Source organism: Ovis aries, chromosome 3 (genome assembly GCF_016772045.2).
Source record: "Ovis aries strain OAR_USU_Benz2616 breed Rambouillet chromosome 3, ARS-UI_Ramb_v3.0, whole genome shotgun sequence".
In the NCBI taxonomy this organism is placed as follows: Eukaryota; Metazoa; Chordata; class Mammalia; order Artiodactyla; family Bovidae; genus Ovis; species Ovis aries.
In genome coordinates this window covers 139413620-139438003 of record NC_056056.1, presented here as the reverse complement: position 1 = coordinate 139438003, position 24384 = coordinate 139413620, and the positions used below count along the sequence as shown (strand labels likewise).

At 41.8% G+C, this 24384-nt stretch overlaps 1 protein-coding gene across 45 annotated transcripts in view; it reads left to right on the top strand.

Moving 5' to 3' along the window:
• The window catches only part of PCED1B (PC-esterase domain containing 1B), a 217046-nt gene that overhangs the window by 27841 nt on the left and 164821 nt on the right, over positions 1-24384 (top strand). For all 45 annotated transcript variants that reach the window (XR_009600249.1, XR_009600236.1, XR_009600234.1 and 42 more), the window contains exons 2-3: positions 5074-5152; positions 7366-7438. The gene's annotated coding sequence lies outside the window, so the exon portion shown is untranslated. The remainder of the gene's footprint in view (positions 1-5073; positions 5153-7365; positions 7439-24384) is intronic.

Below are 24384 nucleotides of genomic sequence, written 5' to 3'. Positions count from 1 at the left end.
AAAGAGAGAGAGAATCAGAGACCCACTGACATTCTAGTTCCCAGCTTAGGTTGCTATGACATCCACCTGGACTTTGCTTCCTGCCTCTGGATGTCCGTAAGATTGCCAGTTTTATCTTTACAGGTAACTCCTCTTTTTAATTTGAGTTAATTCACGTGAGATTAGATTCCTGGCAACCAACAGCCTCTTGACTGATGGGTCTCCCTTCCTGACCGGCACCCTGCTTTGATGCAGCCCTTCTCTCTCCTGTGAGGAAAGAACATGACCTGAAAAACGCCCCCATATCAAATTGTCTGGCTTCTCCAGCAATGTCTTTAAAAAGCACTGCTGTGAGAGTGCAGCATTAGACACCAAGGAATAATAATTCCCAATACCATTTCCGGCATTGGTTAGAATATATTTTGGAATCTTCCCAGAGCAAGTTCTTTTATCTCAGTAGCTGACCATGCTCTCTGCCTAAAAGAGCTGCTTATCATTATGCAGAAACATTGTTCTATTCCCCTACAACACACATACACTCACACACACACAAAACTCTTCTATCAAATTGTAAGTGCCTGAGAATAGGAAAGGATTATGTCCTCACCATCTTTGCATACTTGGCACCTTAGTATATGAATGTATTTTATGAAGGCTGACCCCTATAACATTCACTTAGATGGATACTTATTATATACATAAATTGAACAAATACTCTTTCTCCACCTCTCTTAAATTTTAGAATGTCAGAACTAACATTCTCAGAAACTTTCCTTTCCCCTTTTGCTACTCTTTCTGGACTTCCATGTGAACTTTGCTAGAATGGTTTGAAGAGGGTGAGAAAGACAGGAAAGCAGCGTTTACTTAGCCCAGGAAAAGAAGATTTAGAGGTGTCCCAGTCATAGTCACAAGGTCATGATTAATGAGGCCAATATAGGTATTTGAAGGGATTTTCTGAGCCAGCACAACCTCTTGTTCCATCTGTACACTCCCAACATCGGTCCATAAATCCGCAAGGTCACGTCCATTACCTGCCAGTCATAAAGCTGAATTTCCGATGAGGACATTCAGCACATGTTCATCAATGCAAGTGTCAGCACATAAACCCAGCGGCTGTGAAGGAAGGGCTACACTGTGCAATTTTCCACTCCTTCCTTGGAAAAGGGGCCATTCTCACAGACTTGACCTATGGCCAATGAAGGATTATTAATAGAAACTCTTGAATCCAGTGCTATTCATAAATACTCTTTAAGGCAAGTTATTTTCATGCATAAAGGACTGTTTTTTCTAGCAATCATTAACATTTTCTTTCCCTTTTGCATGTCATTAAAGGCTAGAGTAATATTCAGAACACTCAAGAAAATCATATATGGAAATAAATGAAAATTATTTTGTGAGCGTGTTTGGTTCACTTGCATATTATGTGCCTGTCTTTTCTGGTTCAGTAATATGATTTATTTTGTAAACATGCCAGTTTTTACAGACTCAGTCATTGTTAATGTAGAAGCTGAATCACTCATCCATCAGTTAATACACTTATTTTCCTTTTCTTTCTCTATATGTTTATCATCATATTAGAAAAATATTCGGAGTTCTTTCATTGTGGGTACTTCTCCCATTTAGTTGTGTCATTTGGTTCACAAGTAATATGGTAAAGCTGTTATAAACTTTGTGATGTTTCATATTTCTATTCATAATATTGAGTCAAAAACCTTGAGTCGTGTTAAATCCTTCAATATCTGAAATCAGATGCCTCCCATATGAGAGGTAAACGGGGAGTCTGGAAAGGGTCAGATAGAAAGGAAACTTCTTCTGACCGTGAGAAAGGCCAGTCAGACTTTGAAGTCTAGTAGTAGACCTATAGGAATCTACTTTTAAGTTATTTGATCATCTTGTTTCAACAAGAATCTAGTTTATCCCATCTTAGAGTATAATCACCCAGGATATTGAGTTCATTTTAATGTATTAACTTGTTAGGCACATCTCATTATTTGTTCCAGATATCTTTAAGGAAAAGAAATGTAGAGTACAGTAAACAATGTTACATAGAGCCAGACTGTGATTTTAGGGAGGGAGTGCATTAACTGAGAAGAGAACTGAATGCTAGTCACTAAGGTATTGCCAATGAGTTGAATGGTTCTGCTATTTAATTTGGTTTTCTTCTGCCTCAGTTTCCCCTTCAGTAAAATGAGATTCTTCCTCTGACTGAAATCTCACTCTAAGGCTCATTAACCTTTTTTTTTTTTTACTATTTCTCTTTTGACCCAAATGTGTGACACTAAACATCCCAATTATGATACATTTAACAATTTACTATTCAGTAGTACTCTTGCCTGGGAAATCCCATGGATGGAGGAGCCTGGTGGGCTGCAGTCCATGGGGTCGCTAAGAGCCTGACACGACTGAGCGACGTCACTTTCACTTTTCACTTTCATGTATTGGAGAAGGAAATGGCAACCCACTCCAGAGTTCTTGCCTGGAGAATCCCAGGGACGGAGGAGTCTGGTGGGCTGCTATCTATGGGGTCGCACAGAGTCGGACATGATTGACGGCTTAGCAGCAGCAACAGCTATCTTGTATTAAATGCAATAATTATTATCGGTTGCCATAATATTTCCTTTTCTTTATCATTGGAGAAAACTGAATTAAAAAGAAGAGTTTATTATGAATTATTTCTAAAAAAAACTCAGAGAAATAATTTGTTATAGACAATAGCTCCTATCTAAGCCACTATGCTATTGACTTTCTGGTTATTCCCAAGAAACTTTAATTGCTCTTACCAAAAGATGAGCATATTTCCATGTGGAGATTTTCAGACAGAATGTATCAGACAATGTGAGTAGAACAAAGAGCTTTTGACATGTTTTGCCTTTTTTTTTTTTTTTGGTGCAGTTTCACATGTCTTTACTGTCATAAAAATAATCATCAGTGGAAGGAAAATAGATCATTTGACCATTTCCCCTCCCTCTCCTCCCAATTCTGCATTGAAAACATTCCAATCAAATGAGCGGTGATGTCAGAAGGAGATTCTAGATTTCCTTTCAGAACCAACACATAATGGGCTAAACCATAAAATTGCCACTGATGGTCAGAAATGATTGACCGCTGACAGTTTCATATGGCTCCAGTCAAGGAGCTTTGAGTTTGTATTCCAGCCCTGAGAGTCACTTGCATATCAGCTCAGGGCAGTTACTCAATGTCTGAGTCTTGGTTTGTGAAGTAGGAATAACACCCACTTTGGAAGTTGATGCAAAGCTTAGCAATGTATAGAAACACTGGTGAGAATAAATGTTCAAGAAATAATTAATGGCACAATATTATAATCAATGTAAGTAACTTAGGGAGTTTCTTTCCTGGCCCTTTAGTAATTTCCACATATATGGCAAAGGCGATAGTTGCTATGGTAGAGAGAAATGGAAAATGTTTACTAGACACGATTTTGAAAGCCCCAATAGCTTTAAAAGGCCTTCCATTCCTGTCCTGTATGCATTGGTATGTCCTAGTAAGGTCACAGATAAAGTGTGACATATACTCAGTGGAGTAGCTAAATAGGAGATGTACTGAAGCAAATCAAGAACAGAGTTAAAAAAAAAAAAAATCAAAACACTGAGCAAACATTCTTAACTTTTGGCAGAGGAACTGGACTGCCCAAATCCCCATGACTCTTAGGGTTATTAATAGCGACTCGTTTTGCCATATTTGGGGCAGTTATATACTTATATATCATGCAGCATGTGTGAGGCTTTGAAGGCTCGATGGCCTTTTGGAAAATGTGTTCCTCTGGAGCAAGGAGGAGGCCATGTTGTCATCCGTGTCACATCTGCCAGGCTGCACTCGTCACAGGCTGAGGACCAGCCAGGCCCTGCAGCGCTGCCTGGAATGCGGCTCCATCTGCTTGGCCAGAGCCATGATGAAGTCACCAGTTACGCAACAGTAGTAATTTGCAGCTATTTATGACCATTTTAATAGCTAAAGTCTAGATTAGAAGGCTGTGTTTACATGCCGTGCAGCAGAATGGTTCCGTGAATCATTCCTGCAGTAACTTTTGGTCAAACCAATCAACCAAGTAATGAAAAACCAACCAGTTGATCCTGAGGCTGAGATGAACAGGTCTCCAAATTAGTCTCCACTTACTTGATGCTCCTCAAACCTGAGGCTAAACAGACTCTGACAAATGTTCACATGTTGAGGTTTGGGGAAGTCATTCTGCCTTACCCATGATTTAATTTAAACTTGAGGCTAACCAAAATAGCTTGTTTGTAGCCTATCAAATGTTCACTTCACATGGACTTTAATTATTAAGGAAAAGGGCACATTGACCAAAGGTAAAGAATGTCCATGTTAGAAATTAAGGCCTAATGCCCTCCATCCTAGGATGCAGTTCTGGTCTTCCTTCCCTGATAAGACTGCCTTCCCAGGAGCCAAGGCCATACTGACTCATTGTGTACATGCTGGTCTGTTCTTTTTTTAAAAAAAAGAAACCTTGAAAAAAATGTAACCCTGACTTGTTTAATGTTCTTTGTTCTGACAAGATAAAAAACTGTGTGGGAAACCTTGCTTTTCTGGAGCAGTTTTTCCCGAGTAATCTGGGAAGCTGACTTCTGGGCTAGTTTGGTTCAAATAAAACTCTTTTCTATTCTTATTGTTGATTATTTTAGTTGACAACTCCCCTCCCTGCCCATGCACACAGCCTCCCCTCCGCTGCCCTCCCAGCAAACTAGGGCCCTGCAAACCCTATCCCTTCAAAATATTCAGAACCCTAAGACATAAAGTGAGTCAGCAGAGTTTTGGAAACTCCTGAAGAGTGTCTGTAAACAAACTGTACTTCAGAAAATGTCTATTTGGGGCATGTATTTATTTTTCATTGTCACTGCTCTGTTATGTGACTTCAATTAGTGACCCTGACAGCTCATTTGCATCAAGATCAGTAAAACACTCATTTGTCTGTTTCCACTGACTAGAGGCTTTAGTTAATTATCACTTCCTGACAGCCGGAAGGTCAGGCTATTTCCTTTTGTTTCACATGGCAGTTAATCCCCTCATTAAGGGTGATGGAAAATGAATAATTAAACTTTTGCCATTTTCTTATTTCAGGTAATGAGAGGCCCTGAGATCCCAGAGGTACCATTCGAGAAGCCTGGGATGTGTTGAGGACTCTGCTTCCTGCAGACACGTGAGTTTCTCTCCTCTGGTTTTATGGTAAACGGCGACCCACTCCAGTGTTCTTGCCTGGAGAATGCCAGGGACCGGGGAGCCTGGTGGGCTGCCGTCTATGGGGTCACACAGAGTCGGATACGACTGAAGTGACTTAGCAACAACAGCAAAGTTAAGCTAAGGTTCTTCCCCTAAATGAAAACAACTTTGCCACTCACTAGCTATGTGACTTGGGGAAAGGCAGCTCACCTTTGGACATGAAAGTTTTTCTCATTGTAAAAGGGAGAGAATAATGTCCAGCTTAGACACCTGTTGTAAGAATTAAATGTATGAATGAAAGGTACAAACAGGAGGCCTGCCACAGGGTAAGAGTTCAATCAATGTGAATGAATTAGTGGACCTCCCTGGTGGTCCAGTGGTTAGGACTCCCTGCTTTTGCCTCCAAGGGCCTAGGTTCTATCCCTGGTCAGGGAACTAAGATCCTGCATGCTGTGGTGTGGCAAAAAACCAAAACCAAAAACAATGTGAATGAATTATGTTATCACTTTCAGTATCACCCTGAGCAAATCACCTTCTGAATGTTGTGGTTATCAGGCCTCCATCAAACCTCTCCTTGCGAGACCTTGCTCACACCTGGGTCAAAAGTTTACTTTGACCCACTGGGGCAAAAATTAGGTTTAATTGCCTTAGGCTCAGGAGAAAAAACCCAGGTCTTAGGGAATTCAGCTTTTACCCATCCCCTTCTAATTACTCCAAAAGATTAGGAGAGAGAGGGAAGGAGACGGTGGTAAAAAATAGAAGGACACTGATTTCAGGACTCAGAAGATTGCACCTGGTGAGAGAAGGTGTCTCTGGCCCTTCTTGGGGTTCTTCATCTCACTGGAAGTTGGCTCACCCTTGGGCCTCGTAGTCCTGTTCTGTTGAGACTAGTCAGGAGACTACCTTTGTACTTAAGAGTCCTCTCTCACCCAACCATGCTTAGGGGGCCTATAAGCTTTTAAGTGCTGACTAAAAGTAGACTAGCCCTACTAAGGAAAATCACGGCCCCATGAGGAATACTTTCGAGACTATTGAGCTAATTTTTCTTGCTACACCAGGCAGTGGACTATACAAGGTAAGGATAGTGCTCTCCAAGATGTAGAGTTCTGGGAAAGCTCCACAGAGAAAAGGTGATCTCCACTGGGTTTTGAAAAACTGATAGGATTCAGATGCCAGAAAAAAAAAAAGAGGGAAGATGGTCCAAGTCAGTAAAGAAAATGAGCAAAGTGGGAAGGGTCTGGGATGTGCCTGGAACTGGGAATCTTCCCAGAGACAGGACCATGGATTGTGTAAGGGAGTAATAGTAGCTGGGGTGCTCAGACAGACATGAACCAGTGAGCATGGGTTCCAGGGTTGAGTCAAATCTTTAGACTTTGCCCTACAGTCAGGATACAGACATTGGAGTGTGGAAGCAAAGTGTGTTGGGATGTGCATGTGCAATGGGCGGAGCTAAGCTTGGTGGGAGGAGCCTGGGGTCTGGGGTAACTATGACCTGGGAATGAAAAAGAAAATAAGATACGCTGGGATGCTAATATGATTATATGCAAAGGGGATGGAGACCACTGCTCAACACTAAATTTAAAAACTGATTTTGTCAGTCATTATTGCTGTTTTATTCGCTAAGTCATGTCTGACTTTTTAACAACGTCATGGGCTTGTAGCCCACCAGTCTCCTCTGTCCATGGGATTTCCCAGGCAAGAATACTTGAGTGGGTTGCCATTGTCCAGGGGATCTTACCCACCCAAGGATCTAACCTTGTCTCCTGCAGTGGCTGGCAGATTCTTTTATCACTAAGCCACGAGGGAAGCCAAATTTTGTCATGCTTTAGTCAAATTTATCCAAGAATACTTTTCTCCTTTAAAAAGTTCTCATAAGAAGCAGCTCTAAAACTGCTTCCGGAGGAATAAAGGCCACAAGGGGAAAGTGAGTGGAGTGCGAGTGATTGAGAGAGCGACACAGTACAGGTGTCTTTTGAAAAAACACATTAGGAGTTGTTGCTTTGATGAGACAAGTACAATCTCATAGTCATTTCATTCCCTCATCAGTGTTGGGAAATACTCCCTGTGTCGTCCCTTAAAGAGTAGAAAAACATCTTAACAATGATACAGTTAGCAAGTTTTATGATTTTTAACTGAAAAACTTAGAAAATTAAACCTGGACGAGAACTTAGATAACCTTTCATTCTTTTACAGATGGAGAGACGGAACCAGAGGGCAACCCACCAGGAAAGCCACTGAGCTGTGTGCACCAGGCCCATCACTCAAGGTAACTGCTTTGCCGCGTGGTCTGAGCTCTTTCTGCTTTGCTGCCTGAATCCCCAAAGACCATTTTATTGCTGATATGGAAGAGTTGGTGCTTTCCATTTTTTCTTTCTAAAGTCAAGAACTCTTTTATCAGATAAATTCCTCACATTTCTCCTTACTGCATACTTTTTTCCTGTTCATGGAATTAAGTCTTTCATTGCGAGGTAACCCTTGTGTTGAACATACCTTGACTTATGGAGGTGTTACTGTGGGATGGAAAGTGGAATCGTATGGGACACTGTCTTGGCCAGCCCTCTCAACTGGTGTTTGAGGTCAGGCAAGGTGACAAAGCATCAGCAAAATGCTGGCCCTGAACTTACCTGTGTCCACGCTGATTGTCCTCCCAGTTCCTTGGAGGGAAGCATGGCACTGCCCGCCAGCGAGTCACATGAGTCAATCACTGCCCTCTCCCCTCTGCATGAGTCTCTAGCGGGAAGGGGATGGGGACCTAAGATGATTCTAGTACCAATTCCAACATGAGATGGGGTTTCCCTTGTGTGCGTGTGTGTGTGCTAAGTTACTTCCATCAGGTCCAACCCTTTTCAACTCTATGGACTGTAACTAGCTAGACTCTATCCATGGGCTTCTTCAGGCAAGAATACTAGAGTGGGTACCATGCCCTCCTCCAGGGGGTCTTCCTGACCCAGGGATCGAACCCACATTGGTAGGCAGGTTCTTTACCACAAGTGCCACCTGGGAAGCCCATACCACCAGGCAATTCTCAGTCACCCTCTGGAGGTCCTACAACTCAATTCTGACACTATTTCCCTGGAGATAGCATCAGACCCCACAGCTAAGGGCTCAGTCCTACAAGACTGCCACCCCCCACCTCCCACTCATCTTCTCCAGATGGCAGTTACAGGTCCAGGTTGTCCACTGGGCTTCTGAAGCATCAGCTGTAGATTGAGATTCCAACTACCCTCTCCTTGGGTTCGATTAATTTGCTTGGGTTCGATTAATTTGCTAAAGTGGCTTACAGAACTCAGAGACACACTTTACTTGCTAGATCACCAGTTTATTATAAAAGGATATAACTCAGGAAAAGCCCAATGGAAGAAATGCTTAGGGCAAGATATGGAGAAAAAGCGCAGACCCTCCGTGCCCCCTCCAAGGCTGCTACTCTCCCCTCATCTCTACATGCTCACCCACCTGGAAGCCCTGCAAGCCCCCTACTATTTTTATATGAGTATGCTTTTATATTGTGGAGGCTTACTCACATAAGATCAATGATTAACTCCACTTCCAGCCCTGCTTTCCTCTCTAGAGAAGTAGTGGGTGGGCTGGGAATTCAAAGCTTCTACTCATGGCTTGCTCTTTCTGGTGACCAGTCTCCATTCAGGAGCCACCCAGAGTCACCTCATTAGAAATAAAGATGCCCCTAGTGTGCCTGTCACTTACGAATTTACAAGGGTTTTAGGAGCCCTGTGTCAGGGATGGGGAAAAAAGCCAAATGTGTATTTCCTATTATAAATCGCAATATCATTGGGCCCCTCCTCTGACCTCACAGAAGTCTTGGTTTCCTACAGAGTACCCATAGGCCTCAAAATTCCTCATTCTCCACCTTTCTTAACATGCTTCTCTCTGTGTGTTAACAGCCGCACTGAGTAGCCAGTGTCCTGGCCTGACCTCAGGCACAGGAAGTCCTGGCCACCAGAAGCTGTAAGCTTAATTAACAGAAACTCAAACAGTTGTATTTTATTAAAATGTTTTATTAAAGTGTACATAGGGCAAGAGCATGTGTATTCAAGAATCTTTGAAAGGCTTTAATTTTTAGCACGACCCAGTGAAGTACCCAAGTGGTGTGTTTTCATCAGTGTGTTGCTCCATTAAACACAGGCCAGTAATGAGATCTCTCTGGATGTCTGGCTTGATGGTATTTCCATCCAAAAATTGGATCAAATAGAAATATAATGATAGATGGTAGGTTTCTTCAGCCAAATTCAGGTTTTCACATGTTATAAATATTAGCTTTTTCTGTAAACTTTAAAATTTTCAGAATTAGCTAGAATTTTGAATCTTTTATGACCACCTTAAATTTTTATTTTTTGCTCATCAGATCATTATTTTTTGGTATTATCGTGTTTCTGTTCTGGCAGTTTCCTGGTGAGGCGAGTTGGATCTTCTAATTCCAGGTATTCATCTCACTTCCTCTTTCTTTCTGTCAGTGTTTCTTAACCTATGATTCTTCAGCTAACTTTGGAATCATCTGGTGGTGACTTACACTGAGCCCAGAAAAGGTTGAGTTGATTCTTTATTCAGACCTTCACAGGATGTGTTGGATGCCAGCTGTATGCCAGGAATGTTCTAAGTGCTATGGAAATCATGGTGAATAAAAAAATAGCCGTGCCTTCATGAAGTTTACATTCCAGTTGGGCAGACAAGCAATTATCAAATGATCATACAATAAGCATGAAAATAGTAACAAACGGGATAAAGGAAAAAATTACTGGTAAGTTAAGACCTAATTTCCAGTGGTTACAATGTTATTAGTTAGGATTCTGTCTTTGAGAATCTATTTAAACTATTTTTTAAAAAACTAAAATTGATGAAAACCAAAACAAATGTAAATCTTACAAACACATTTTCATTATACTGTAATGGCCATTTATCATTTTCTGCCCAGCACTTCTTTCTATTTCTTATGGTAACGAAGCCCACTGCAGCTCTCAGGAATGGTGATGTGATCCAAAAGAGGACAATTTGAATCCTTCTGCAGGATTTGCTGTTCGGAAGACTTTCTCCATGTTGATCTCAGAGGGGAGGGGATGTGAGTTTGAGATGCTGTTTTCCATGCTCTTCTCCCCTCAAGCTCTCCACTGGCACCTCTAAAGTTGTGCAGAGTGAAGCCAGCCTGCAGAGATAGGCAAAGACAAGAGAATCCCAGTGGGGGTTCCTGGCCTTGGATCAGTCTTCATGGATTTTTCCATGGTTCAGATACAGACTGCAAATTCCTATTTCCAGCTTTAGTGAATTTGAGTCCATTTCTGCCACTTGCTAATGATGAGTCCACATTAACAGAAAGCAAGCATTTCATGCTGTAAAATTGTCTTAAGGTGGCTGGGCTGCCTGGGCATATCTTCCAATGAATCCATTGAAGTTCTGATTTCCTTCCTTAATCTCCTTAAAGCAACATTTCTATACACAGTGTACACAAATTCTTTGTCTGAGGGCAGTGGGAGAAAGGGGATGCCATCAGTCTTGATGATCAAGTCTTCATTGTTGATTCATATTCATGAGAGATTCCTGAAGTTCTGATTGGTGAATGCCCATGCCAGATGTCAAAGGAGTTACCATATTGCATCATGTGAAGAGGCTGGGGATCTTTTTTTAACTTTGTGTTTTGTATTGGGATATAGCTAATTGATGAACAATGTTGTGCTAGTTTCCTGTGAACAGCAGAGGGACTCAGCCATTCATATACATGTATCTATTCTCTCTCAAATTCCCCTCCCATTCGGGCTGCCATGTAACATTGAGCAGAGTTCCATATGCTGTACAGTAGATCTTTGTTTGTTATCCATTTTACATACTGCGGTGTGTACATGTCCATCCCAAACCTCCTAACTATCCCTTTCCACCCCCGACCTTCTCCCTGGAGGCTGGGGATCTTCGTGGAGTCCAAGTCTTGCTCATCTCCATGGAACATTGCCTGCCTTTCTGGGACAGTCTATGGGACAGGATTGCAAATATTCTGCTCTAGGAGGAAGGACGGAGAAGGCAATGGCAACCCACTCCAGTACTTTTGCTTGGAAAACCCCATGGACGGAGGAGCCTGGTAGGCTACAGTCCATGGGGTCGCTAAGAGTTGGACACGACTGAGCAACTTCTTTTCATGCATTGGAGAAGGAAATGGCAACCCACTCCAGTGTTCTTGCCTGGAGAATCCCAGGGATGGGGGAGCCTGGTGGGCTGCCGTCTATGGGGTCACACAGGGTCAGACATGACTGAAGCGACTTAGCAGCAACAGCAGCAGCAGGAGGAAGGGGGTTGTTCTCTCTTCTTCCCAAAGGGATATAGGGGGAACTGATAGCTGGCCTTTAGGGTCCCAATTTCAGCAGATATATTGGGGGCAGACTCCCTGAGGTTTTGACCATTTTCCCAGAAGAAAGAGAGGGTGCAATGGATCCCGTTAGAGCACCAGGGACAGCCGCGGCATGGCCCCTGACTTCAGCTTGGCAGAGAGACCAGGTTCCAGCAGGGGGCAGCAGTGACAGCAGAGGCCTCTTCTCCAGTGAAGGTAGCGCAGGGATTTCGGCTTAGTCATTGGAGTCAGCAGCCTGGGGTCAGCATCCCATACATAAGCTGGTACCTCAGGGATGTGTTCAGACGCAGTGTCTGCTAAAAGAGGAAGCTGGTGGAAGAATATGTTTTCACTCCTCAAAACTCATTTACATGCAGGTGACACCGTTCTGCCAGTTACAAGCTACATGTCCTCACGAAAGACATTCGAACTCTCTAAACCTCATCTTTCTCATATGTAAATAGGAATAAAAATAATAATTACCTTACTAGATTGTTGGAAGTTAAAATGCAAATATGAGAGAATGAAGTGCTAGCCTGGTACCAGCAAGTACTCAAGAAATAGTGTGAGATGCACAGCCTGCAGCTGAGCTGGTGAAAAGGTTACCACCCAGGAGCACAGAACCTGAGGACTTGCTACCTGGTGACGAGGAATCCAGGGTGGGGAGTGGGTGAGCGTTGCTGTCTGCAGTTGAGAACACAGATCCATTGCTGGAGTGGGCTCTGGAGCACATGGAGGAAGAGCAGCCCAAACACTGCTGAGCTTCTCAGGAGGTAATCCATACACACTCGGCAGAGACCTAAGACAAGAGTTAGGAGCTTCTCAGGAGGTTATCCATACACACTCGGCAGAGACCTAAGACAAGAGTTAGGAGCTTCTCAGGAGGTGATCCACACGCACTCGGCAGAGACCTAAGACAAGAGTTAGGTACTTGGTGTACAGAAATTTTGCTTCAGGGAGATTGAGGAAGAAAATCAGAGCTTCAGTGGGTTCATTGGAAAATACGCCCCAGCAACCCAGTCAACCTAAGAAACTTTTACCTGAAGAGCTTACCTTCTGTATTAATGTGGACTCATCAACAGCACGTAGCAAAATGGATTCAAAGTCACTTAAGCTGGAAATAGGAATTTAAGTCGCCTGTATCTGGAGCATGGAAGAAGCAACAAAAGACTGATCCAAAGCTAGGAACTCCCTCCTTGATATTCTCTTTGTTGAGGAACTGAGTGGAAGGCAAAATAACGGAGTTAATGAAGAACAGTAAGTCTTTCCCAACGACTTCCTTGCCAGGACCTTTTGTACATTCCTCCTCAGAGGCTGTTTGGAAGCAACACATGTCCTAAATATGCCTTGGGCTCCCTTTTCCCCATATCTTTGCCAACCCTGCATGTTATCCATTTTTCACTTTTCCTAATCGGATAAATCAAGCTGCAGTTTAATTTTCAGCTTCCTGACCACTGAGGCTCTTTTCAAATGTTTATTGGGCATTTGTATGTCCTCTTAGATTTCCATTACTTGACTTTTACAACAGAATATAATCATCTTTAGGATCTCTCCTGTTGTTTCATTTCTGTTTTCTCCTCTGCTTTAAATGTTGTCTCTGATGAACCTCTTTTAGGAGTGTATCATACCTCAAAGCACACACCGACTTTGTCTTCCTTTGGCAGATTTCCGGTAATAGGTAGAATCCTTTCATCTTTTGGCTTCATCACCATTCAGATACTGAAATGAAAACTAAAATAAATTTGCCAGTTTGGCTTTAACCTCAATTTAAATCTTTCTTGGTTGGATAAAAATCATCCACTTGATAGTATTTGATGTGTTCTCACTTTGTAAAGATCAGAGTTGAAGGCAGAGTGCTGTATAAAGGAGTTTCAAAAGGTTTAGAGTACTAGATTTAGGATTTTAAAATTCCTGTGTGCATCATTCCGCCAATTTCTGTATTACTTTCAGCAAATCACAATGGGAGTGAGGAGGAGGGTTAAGCTGTATCAGTGATTGTCAACTCTGGCTACACATTAGTTAACCTAAAAAACTTTGAAAACTACTGATGCCTACCCACTGGCCAGTTAAATCAGAATCTCTGGGCATGGGATCTATGCATCAGTATTTTTATCAAGAACCTCAAGTGGTTCTGATGGACACGAAGAATGGGAGTCACTAAATGGTCTTGTATATATCCCTTCTAGTAAGCATTTCTATGATCCTAAAATAGTTGAGCAGTGTGTGGAACCCTTGAGTGACTTTTAACCAAGTAAAATGGATATTCTACTTTATTTTCCACATAATGGAATGGAGTTTAGAACTAGCTTAAAAAATGGCTTGAGGGATATTTGCTAGTGGCTGAAATAGTTCATGAATCCTTTTGCTTTTACACATCCTCTTATGGTGTTCATGCCTCCAAATGAATTGTTACCATGGGCTCTTGTTGAGCTAAAAAGTAGATAAACACACATTCAAGTTCATAGCAATATTATTCATAATAGCAAAAACATGGAAGTAACCCAGATGTCCCATCAACAGAAGAATGGATAAGCAAAATGTGGTATATACATATAATGGAATATTATTCAGCCTTTAAAAGGAAGGAAATTCTGTTTCCTTCGTATGTTACTATATGAACCTGAGGACGTTTTCTACATTAAATGTCAGTTACAAAAAGAAAAAAACTGCATTCCTCTTACATGAAGTACTTAGAATAGTTACAGTCGTAGAGACAGAAAGTAGAATTGTGGTTGCCAGGGGCTGGGGGGATAGTGGGGATGGGAGGAGGTATTGTTCGATGGGTACATAGTTTCACTTTTGCAAGATGAAAAGAGTTCTGTGCGTGGATGTTGGTATTGGCTGCACAGCATGATGGATGTGTTTAACGCCTCTCAGTTGAGCACTTAAAAATGGTTAAGATGGTAAATGTTACGTATATGTGTATTTTACTCCAATAGAAAACATTTTTTAAGTAGATGAACAAAGAGAGATAAGCAAATGAACAATCTATCATGTAAATCACTGATTCAGAGAATGGCCTACAACCACTTCTTCTGTCCCCACTTAGTTGAGTTTAGAGCGTGTAAAGTGAGTTTTGCAGGTAAGGTTGTCAATGAAGAGGGAAGTTGTGTTTGCATTAAGATCCACTTCAATAAACAATCAGTAGACATTCAGCCAATCACTTGATTATGAATTGCAAGCACATTTCACCCAGAAAGTATTGGGTAATAGCTTGTGTAGTATTGGGTAATGTGTCCAGTATAGGCTCTGACCCAACTTTACTAACAAAATATGATACTCTCTGTGCAAGGAACTTTGAGTATTACTGGGGAGACAAGACCCTGAAGACACAAAGATACTCTATAACATTCCTCTTTATTGCCTGGTAGAGACTTATAAGGGTTTCCCTGGTGGCTAAAGACAGTAAAGAATTCGCCTGCTATGTGGGAGACCTGGGTTCAATCCCTGGGTTGGGGAGATCCCCTACAGGAGGGCATGACAACCCACTTCAGTATTCTTGCCTGGAGAATCCCATGGACAGAGGAGCTTGGTGGGCTACAGTCCACAGGGTCGCAAAGAGTCAGACACGACTACACGACAGAGACTTATAAATGTAAGAGAAGCAGCCTCACGTGAAAGTCAAGTGAGGAAGGTGTCGGGAGCCTTCTGCATCTCCATTTGGGAGTAAAACCAATGCAAGGGTACTTTGAGCATGAAAACACAAGCTTCATTTTTAAATCAAACTAGCATTTTCTTTCAGGTAGTTATTGACCAGGCTGCTCTCTGGTGAGTCAATACCCAGCACATGGCAGAGGTTGGTCCAGTGTGAAGTTTGATTTCCCAGGCTATATAGTTTCAGTGAAACATGAGGTCAGAGCAGCAAAGATTTAAGCTCTTCAGCTCCCCCTCCACCAAAAAAAAAAAAAAAAAAAAAAAAAATGCAGCATGAAAGAATGTGCTAGTGTTCTTTGAAGTTTGACTTATATAACTTCAAATTTCAAAGAGAAATGCATTTTTCCTCCCACTGAATTCAGTTGCTTTAGAAGCAATCTGATTTTTTTTTAAATTAAATTTTGGTAGAACTGAAGAGTCCACTTAGCATTTGGGTTATCTTAGTAATATAAACCCAGGGACACTGTGAACCTCATATTTTGAGCCACAAGGACACAAAGATGAAGATGGTATCACATTGACCTAGAAGGACTCGCTGTAGGGAGAATCAGCTCCCACACAAAAGAGTGTTGTGAAGGACCGCCTCTTAAATGCTTCAACATGCCTCTGCTGGCTTTTCATGATAGAAGGAACATCTCTATGGTTTTCACTGACCCTCAGAGGAAATAAATGCTTATTAGATTTTTATTTATATGTATATATCTTTTTATATTTATTTTAATTGAAGTATAGCTGATTTACAATGTTTCAGGCATATAGCAAAGTGATTCAGCTCTCTATATAAATTTCAGATTCTTTTCCATTATAGGTTATTGCAAGACGTTGAACATAGCTCCCTGTGCTATTCAGTAGGCCCTTGTTGCTCATCCACTTCGTACATAGTAGTGTGTATCTGTTAATCTCAAATTCCTAATTTTCTCTTTGTGGTACTTTGGCCACCTGATGTGAAGCACTGACTCATTGAAACAGACCCCAATGCTGGGAAAAATGAAGGATAGGAGGAGAAGGGGGAGATAGAGGACAAGATGGTTGAATGGCATTACCAACTCAATGGACATGAGTTTGAGCAAACTCCAGGGGTTGGTGAAGGACAGGGAAGCCTGCTGTGCTGCAGTCCATGGGGTCGCAAAGAGTTGGATACAGTCTAGTGACTGAACAATAATAATTTGCCCTTTCCCTTTTCGTAACCATAAATTTGTTTTCTATGTCAGTGAATCTCTCAGTTTAATTTATATGTCTTTATATTTTGTTGAATTGTGGCAAAATACACATGATGAAGTTCATCATTCTAGCCATTTTTAAGTGTACAGTTTAGCGGCATTAGGGCTCCCTTGTGGCTCAGCTGGTAAAGAATCCACCTGCAATGCAGGAGACCTGGATTCGATTCCTGGGTGAGGAAGAACCCCTGGAGAAGGGAAAGGCTACCCACTCCAGTATTCTGGCCTGGAGAATTCTATGGACTGTATACTCCATGGGGTCACAAAGAGACACAACTGAGCGACTTTCACTTTCATTTTCTTTAGTGGCATTAGAACATTCATACTGTTGTGCAGCCATCACCACCATCCATCCACAAAACTCTTTTTCATTTTGTAAAACTGAAACTCTGCATCCATTCAGCAATAACTCCCCATTGCTCCTTCCCCAGGTTCTGGCAACCACCATCCTGCTCTGTGTCTCTATGAATTTGACTCTTCTGGGGACCTCATATTAGTGGAATCATTTAGTATTTGTCCTTTCATAGCAGATTTATTTCATTCAGTGTAGTGGGGAGCCTGGTTGGCTGCCATCTATGGGGTCACACAGAGTCAGACACGACTGAAGCGACTTAGCAGCAGCAGCAGCAGCAGCAGTGTCCTCAAGGTTGAGTTTTTTTAGAGAGCTAATATTTTCAAGTACTCATAAACAATCAATTGTACTTGTCCTAGCCAAGGTGGCTACACATCTTAATAGGAAGCTGCTTCTCAGTGGTAAGAGGTACTGATAAGATATTCTGTGCATAGCTGAGGGAAACTGGCCTCACCCAAAAATTGTCTGAACCCATCCAAAGCTTCCCTAGTGGCTCCAAGGGTAAAGAATCTGCCTGCAATGCAGGAAACACAGGAAATTCACATTTGATCCCTGGGTTGGAAAGATCTCCTGGAGAAGGAAATGACAACCCACTCCAGTCATCTTGCCTGAGAAATCCCATGGATGGGGCGCAGGCTACAGTTCATGGGGTCACAGAAGAATCAGACATGACTAAGGGACCAAGCACCGCACAGCACAAGGCTCTATGAGCTCTCAAGGACCCCAGCGTGGCTCCTAATAACTGTTTCTGGAGGTCGTGAAGCTCTTCCACAAAAGGGAGAGAAAAGGCAGCCGGTCTGACTCAGAGCTGCCACGCCAGCCCCCAACCCACACGGCTCTGCACTTGATTACGGGTGTGTATAACCATCTGGTATGTGGGTTTAGCAGTAAGAATGAGAGAATCAGGCTCCCATATCACATGTTGCTATTATTTTATTTAACACTTGTTATGTGGCCAACACTGCACCAAGCCCAGCATAAACCTGGACTTATTTGAAAAAGTCTCTGTTATACAAGAGACACTTCTGCCAAACTTGCTACAGGGGATCAATTCCTCCAGGCCAATGAACAGTAGTCTCATTTCCTCACGCCTTTCAAATACAGTCATGATTGTTTAAATTCTGAAAGCTCTGCTATAGCATTTTTTTTAAGTGCTATTTCAGTAAGAGTCTCGAGGCACATTTCACTGTAGTTCATTAGGTCTGTCTTGGAGGAGAATATATCCCTCCATATTCTACGGTGTTAGAAAATGAAGCAACCATTTCTACTCACTACATCCCTTGTGGTTTCTATTTAACAAAATAGTAATTTTGGCTGAAAGTTTATCTAGTGATTTTAATCACAGTCTATGTGTTAGACATTAGCATATAGAAATCTGTGTTTTCTTCATATGAAAGTCACTTCGGAGTACATTATTTTACCAGACTATCTCCCAATGTTGTAATCCTTTAACTGAAAAGTTGGTAATATCGCATTACTTGCCAATATTTATAACAGACATAATACTTTCCTTTCTCTTATGCCTTTTGAAAGGGTCCACATTCTCCCCTGGGCTCCAGGGAGTACTGGAGTATGCAATCACCTTCCCCCTTCAATGGGGCTTCCCCTGTGGCTCACCTGCAGTGCAGGAGATGCAAGAGGCACAGGTTCTATCCCTGGATCAAGAAGATCCCCTGGAGGAGGGCATGGCAACCCATTCTAGAATTCTTGCCTGAAGAATCCCATGGACAGAGGAGCCTGGCAGGCTATGGTCCACAGGGTTGCAGAGTCGGACACAGCTGAAGTGACTGAGCACGCAAGCACGCTCCCTTCAACTGGGGGACTTAAGTTTCATTTCTACAGTAGAGAGCCTCAATCTGCAGTGAGCTTCCTAGGAAAGAGACAGTCTGATTCGCTCCCGGCACAACCTCCTGCCCTGCTGGCTGCAAAACCAGATAGAAAATCCTCCCCTTTCCTCTTAACTAATATTCCTGCTCTCTGGTACATTTGCCTTTACAGTCTAATACTGATAACTGGCAAATAGAATTAGCTTTCTCTAAAATCCTACACAGTCCCCTCTGAATTATATGGGATGTCTTATTCATTCCGTAAGTAAATGTTTTTCATGACTAGGTTAGCTCTCTGGAATGTACTGAGAAATCAGAGAGAGTCCTTGTCCTTAAGGACTAGGGAGAGAATGTCTATTCTGTTATTATGCAAATCATGACATAAAGCATGGAAAAGAGAAGGCTGTGGGAACTCAGAAGATGGACAAATCTCAACTGACTTGAACACATACTATGTATCTGGCACTGTGTTAGGCAGCTTTCATGAATTATCTAGTTCAGTTCTCACATCCCTCATGATTAGGCAGTTAACCCCTAATTTAGAAGTGAGGACACCAAGACTTGTCCATATATGAATGTTCACTGGGCTTTTATCCTTTTCATTGCACTAATCCATGCTGGTAACACTTCCTACCTCATGTCCTGTCCTGACCCTGATCCCAAACCCCCCCACCACCCCCGCAAATTAGGAGAAAGATTGGAAGGCTTCAGTCAACTTTTACCAGATTTGAACTACCTTCTAGTTGGCATCAGAAATTTGTGGGACATGTAGGCAGAGGAAATGCACATGTATGCAAAGGATAGTTAAAAATGGAATTTTTTTTAAGAGTTTGCTTTTGAGAGTCATATATTTTATTTTGAGAATCACACAGAGAAAGCCCTTTGTATGTTTGTATAATTCTGTCTTCTCCTGTGATTCCAATTACAAAGGAAAAAACTAAGCTTGAGACGTTAGTAATTTTACTGAAGATCTGCTAGAGGTAAGAAGAGACACAAAGCCAAAATAAAGAGAGGGATACTCTTCAGTGGAGAGAGCAGCTACCAAATTTCAGATTCAGCATGCCTTCCTAAGCACCCACCACATACTGTTACCTTTGAGGCTTGTCTTCTACCGTTTTATGTTCATAGCAAACCTGGGAGGCAGATGCTAATCTCCTCCAACTGACGTATGACAGAACTGAGGCCATGATAATGATTGGGTCAGCCAAAAACTCATTTGGGCTTTTCCATAAGTTCACATAGAAAAACCCAAAGGAACCTTTTAGCCAACCCAATAGTGTGATGAACTTAGATGCACACTAAGGCCCTCTGCCTCCACAGGCGGCTTCTGATTTAGAAGCAGAGATCTAGACAGAAGCTTTGCAGCTGATTACAGTCTGGACCAACAAAGCTGGACATGCAGCTTTCTCTAGACTATATTCTGTCTCCTTAGCACACTGAATAAGAGACAGAGAACATTACCCCTGGGAACACATCTGTGTCCGGCCCATAGGATATATGCACAGACGTTGATTCCAGCTCAAGATTATGTTGCCCTGGATTAGCAGAGGCTGCCTCCATTCTACTCCTGCCATCACTTGACCCGTAGAACTTTCTCAAGAAAAAAGCAAATGTTCTTATCTCAGAAGGCTTAAGGTCGTTGCCACCCAGCCCTCCAGGAACAGCAGGGATGGAGGCGCCTATTACCAGAGACTGCCACCGAGCAACAGGCCTGAGGGTAAAGCTTTATGAGCTGGATCTTGCCAGCATCTGGCTTTCCATTGTGAGCATTTTACTCCAAGACCCAGCAAGTTTTAAGAGAATCTTCTTTCATGTTTCCTGAAGTTCGTTAAGCAAAGTTTGATCACAGAATCTGAAGATACAGGTGGGAGCAAGGTTTGGGATGTTAGGCTGTGCCAGTGAAAACCGTAACACTGTTGAAATTATTCTAAAGTTGATATCATCTTCAAAAATAATAAGGAAGAAATATTGCACAATAAGTCAGTCCAAATCTTAATCTCTGTGATCTAAATATAATATGATGTTACCAGTTTAAGTATTTTAAGGAGCATACTAAAGCCTGGCACTTAGGTTATCAATGTGTGTTTGTATTAGTTTACAATATAAGTGAACAAATGGATGGTGGTTTTAAGACCTTGGGAAAATCACCGGGGTCAGACTTCTTTGGATTAGGCTTAATTTGAAATATAATAATGATAGAGGAATTTTCAGACAGAAGAATCAGGGAACAGTTAGTCTTCTTCTGGTGCTCCTTTGTGTGTGTGTGCATGCTAAGCTGCTTCCGTCGTGGCTGACTCTTTGCAACCCCATGGACACCCACCATGTAGCCCACCAGGCTCCTCTGTCCATGGGATTCTCCAAGCAAAAATACTGGAGAGGGTTGCTATGCCCTCCTCCAGGGGATCTTCCCAACCCAGGGATCAGACCCGTGTCTTACGTCTCCTGCATTGGCAAGAGGGTTCTTTACCACAGGCACCATCTGGCAAGCCCACAGTGCTTCCTTATTCTCCACCAAAACCAATATTAAACCACTTTCTGGTGATATCTGCTCTGGATTCTGGCCTCTGCTGGTGTGGTTTCTTCTGACTTCCCATTCTCCTCCGCTCCTTCAATGTCTGTGACTTTTTGTAATTTTGTAATTACATTTTATAATTTTTGTATTACAAAAATTAAAAACTTTCCATTTTGTAATTTTCGGGGTAAAGGAGGCAAACAGAAGGGTTTGTCCTAAAGCCATAGAGTCATGCTCACAAGGAACAACTAGAAACTGCTTCAAAACAGGAAGATATTGTCAACACTGATTACCACCTCTTGGCAGAAAGATGAGGTCTAAGTCAACCGGTCAGAATTCTCTAACCTCCTTGGAGATGAGCTCAAGGAGCAAGCCTCTCTCGTGGACACTGAAAGAGTTTTAGTGGACATATTAAAGGACCATAAGTTCTATCACAAGTAGCGTATGCTTTAATGTTCTCCAGAAATGTGTTATGAAACTTTAATGCAATTACAGATCCCATTTGTTAATCCTGGTTGTTTCTCACAGAGGAAGATAATGTTTCTCACTCATTGGGTATTGGAGGAGTCAGATCTCTGAGGGGGAATTTAACCAAAGTCTCCCAGAACAATTGGTAAGCAGATGGATTAACACATAAATGAATTAAGCTTTTAAGGAATGTATATAGGATAGCTTTATTCAACTGGCCTATACAGTCTTAAATTCCTTTTAAGGACAACTTGGCTGAGAATTTAAACTCTTTGATATTTTAAAGAACTTTTAAACGGCGTTTAGCTCCCAGAGTTTTGATTATTAAGATTCTTCCTTGGTTTACACTCATGCAAGTACACTGTAGAAGTTCCAGAAATAGCGTCCTTTTTTAAGATTAAAATTGTTTTTTAGTATTGATTAAATTTCTTTAAAAATATCCAGTCTTGGGGCTCTTTTATTTCAACCACACATGATCTCATGTGAAACATTTAAGTTCTCAGCCTAAGTGTATACACAGCATTAATATTATTGAATCAGCTTTTCTATTTCTGATTAAATATTCAATGTACTTTTAAACTTTTTCCAAGGTATAGCCCTCTGATATTTACAAACAAACGAACAAGAAACAAAGTTATTTGCTTTATTTGTTGCCGGGGTCCTGCCCCGGTGGATCCAGGGTAATTCGAAAGGGAGATGGCGTAGGTGAGGAAAAACTTATTTATTTAGAAATATAAAGAGAGATTAGAAAAGAATAGTGTAGTAGGAAAATTTAGTGGAGAAAAGAGGCTGAATAACTTGGTTTACGTGGAAAACCAATAAAGTTCCAAGGCAAGGAACTTGCACCATCTACATTAGGCCACTGGCGTCCTCTTGAATAACGGGGGGTGCCCCTCCTTGGGCTCTCTCTCGTATGGATCTTAAAAGCTGGGGCAAGTAAGTTGACATGGCGAGCCTCCACACCCCAGATGGGAATTCAGCCTGAAAATAGAGTAAAGAAGACACGGGGGAAACCAGTCCAGTGACTGGCCCCTCCTCTATTGTCTGGCAGGCTTTTTATACTTTTTGGTTGTACATAGAGATCAATGGATAATACAAAATTATGCAGCTTCAGCAGCCCTGACTCTTATCGAGACCAGGCTTTCTCTCTGCATACTTAGTCGTATACACAAGTCTTAGGTGATTTACATCATCTTCTGGCCAGAAGGTCAAATAACATTTTACGGCCCTTTTCTGATAAGGGTTTGTCAACCAGAAGACTTATTTGTCTTAAAAGTGTTCTTCCCAAAGTCTGGTGCCACTCTCAGAAAGCACTAAATAAAGTTACATTCTTACATAGCAAGGATACAACAATTTATAACAATGAAAGAAGTACAGTGATTTATAACAAAGAGAAGAGTAATTAACTCAAAAGTCTAGTGTTGCTAACATCAAAACTGCTATATTCCTTTTCCTATATCTCAATTACATTGATTAATGTCCTTCAAGTGCCTAAAAGATAAAGAATATGGAGGCTTGGCAGCAGTCATTGAGTCAACAGTGAAACCTGTCACCAATATAATTTTTAGCTCTTTAGAAAAGGCTCTGTATCTTTAAGATACTTTAAGCTTTGTGCCTCTCGCGGTTGGGGGGCTGTAAGCAATTCACAAATTGTAAAAGTCTGGGGGAACCTGTCAGGCAAGTTAGAGAGCTATCAAAGGGGTTTGAGCTGAAACATTCCTTTCATATGCGGGAGACTGAAGCCCTGAGTTAACTTTTTTCCAGAGAATGTCAGAAGAGTGGAAAGCACAGTACAATAAAGCAGGCAGACTCTGGTTTTTTGGGGTAGATGTTCAGGAAAACCCAGGGGGAACCCCTGAAGCCAGATCACACCTTTGTGTTTTGTCGGGCTTCCTTCCTCAGGACCTTTGCCACGGACGGGATTCCTCATGCTGGCTCCCGGCAGTTTGTTTTCTCTCCTTTCTCTCTTGGTCTCCTCCTTCTCTTCTACTTCTTCCTAGTCTTCTTTTCCTTAATCTTATTCTTATCCCTCTCCTTCTTCCAGAAAGATTCCCATTAGGGAGTAATCTGTTTCTTTGCTATTAAAAATGTGGTATGGATTGAATCTCCTTATTCATCTTAGAGACCAAGCTTGGTACTGATCTACTGTGAAAGCATTTATTCTCTAAGTGACGTGATGATTTTCTATAGTGGTTGGGAGTATCCCTTTAAAACAGACTTATACCTCTTACATCTTCTTATAATCCTTTTACGTGTAACTTCAGTGAAAAACAATTGTATATACAGTGTGAACTGCCATGCTAGGGTCCAATCCCAAGAAATTGTATAGACTGATTTCCAGCAGTAAGAGTATGTGTTAGTGAGCTTGGACTGCCTTAGCAAACTGCCGTAAGACTGAGTGACTTTAACAACAGGAATGTATTTCTGCCAGTCAGGAGGCAAGGAAGTCCATATCTTGTTGCTGGCTGATTTAGTTTCTGGTGAGGACTCCCTTCCTGTCTCTCTGATGGCTGTCTTTTGGCTGTGTCCTCACATGGTGGAAAGAGAGCTCCAGTGCCTGTTCTTCTTAGAGGGACACCAGCCCTACTGGACTAGGGCTCCACCTCATTTAACCTGTATCAGTCACCTCCTCACAAGCCCTGTCATTAGATATAGTCACATTGCAGATTATGGCTTCAACACATGAATTTTGAGGAGACACAATTCAGTCCTTAACAGAGTGCTTGAACTTTTATTAAACATCAGTAAAGCCACATTCCTGTAAAGTAACACACTATGAATCTACATTAATTATATTAACAAAATTTAAAATATAAGATATGTAGGATACAAAATTATTTCTGAATCAATCATTCTGT